This window comes from Triticum dicoccoides, chromosome 7B, assembly GCF_002162155.2.
Source record: "Triticum dicoccoides isolate Atlit2015 ecotype Zavitan chromosome 7B, WEW_v2.0, whole genome shotgun sequence".
NCBI classification, from domain to species: domain Eukaryota; kingdom Viridiplantae; phylum Streptophyta; class Magnoliopsida; order Poales; family Poaceae; genus Triticum; species Triticum dicoccoides.
In genome coordinates this window covers 192,331,693-192,332,581 of record NC_041393.1, presented here as the reverse complement: position 1 = coordinate 192,332,581, position 889 = coordinate 192,331,693, and positions in this window count along the sequence as shown.

Below are 889 nucleotides of genomic sequence, written 5' to 3'. Positions count from 1 at the left end.
CAACCCGCGCCTTGTTATCCTGAAATTACAACGCGCGCGAAAACTCCCTCCAGCTGCCAAATCCCGACACGCGAAATCCCCCTTCTAACCCTGAGCCGAAAGGGCCGCTAGTTCAAATCGGTGGGGGGTACTTTTGTAACACACCCTACATTTTGGACAAGCGCGTCCCTAAGTCATGCTTCACCCCCTCCCATCGCCCCCTTTTCGCCATTCGAAATCCCAGGCCGCCATAACCTCTCCGCTCCAGCCGCGAAACCCCACCCTCCTCTGTGTGCCACATCACCGCTGCCCGGCCACAGCCTCTTCCCCGACGACGTCGTCCACCGCAACAGCTCGACGTCCCTCGTCCACCTCCCCGGATGAGGATCTGTCGTCCATCTCGCCGTTCAGCCGCCCCGTCCTCCACCTCCAAGGAGCTACTCCGACGATCGCCTCGTCTATCACGGCTGCTCCATCCCCACAGCTCCGCCTTAACCTGCTCCACCAGAACCGCATCATCCTCACCGACTCCTCGGACGAAGCCGAGGCCTACTCGGCGCCACCAAAGAGGTTGTACACTCATCGCATCGCACCTTCTCCTTAACTCGACCTCCCGGCGCCGACGGTGCTCCGTCCCGCACCCCCATGGAGCGGCTACCTTGAAGCCGGCGCCGCGGGCTATATCTCCAGGGCGGCTCTCCCCCAGTGCGAGGCCCCTTCGGAGGCGGCGTCCATACCAGTCGGATCTGCTTCTGCTGCTCCGGCTCTCGCTCGCTCGCTCGCGCTGCTGCTGCTGCTCCGGCTCTCACTCGATCGCTTGCTCGCCCAGCTGCTGCTGCTGCTCTCCCCCTCGCTCATGCTGCTGCTCTGCTCCGATTAAGCCACACTTCAGTCGACTGAATCGACTTTT